Consider the following 549-nt stretch of genomic DNA (forward strand, 5'->3'; position numbering starts at 1 on the left):
TGCATGGTTTAAAATCAGGAAGGGAGTGTGTCAGGGTTGTATCCTTTCCCCATACTTATTCAATCTATATGCTGAGCAAATAATCCAAGAAGGTGGACTATATAAAGAAAAATGTGGCATCAGGTTTGGAGGAAGAATCATTAACAACCTGAGATACACAGACGATACAGCTTTGCTTGCTGAAAGTGAGGATGACTTGAGGCACTTACTGATGAAGATTGAGGAATACAGTCTGAAGTATGGATTACATCACAATATAAAGAAGACAAAATCCTCACAATTGGACCAATAAGCAACATCACGATAAATGGTGAAAAGATTAAGGTTGCTACAGAATTCACGTTGCTTGGTTCTACAGTCGAGGTCAATGGAAGCAACAGTCAGGACATTAGATGAAGTGTAGAACTGGGTAGGTGGGTTGTGAAGGAACTGTTTCAAGTGCTGAGGAGGAAGGATATCTCCTTGAGTTCTAAGGTGCGCCTGACACAAGCCATGCTATTTCCAATTGCCTTGTATGCATGTGAGAGCTGGACAATGAATAAGGAAGAC

This window comes from Orycteropus afer, unplaced genomic scaffold (assembly GCF_000298275.1).
Source record: "Orycteropus afer afer isolate SDZICR_OR568_19922 unplaced genomic scaffold, OryAfe1.0 scaffold00059, whole genome shotgun sequence".
NCBI classification, from domain to species: Eukaryota; Metazoa; Chordata; class Mammalia; order Tubulidentata; family Orycteropodidae; genus Orycteropus; species Orycteropus afer.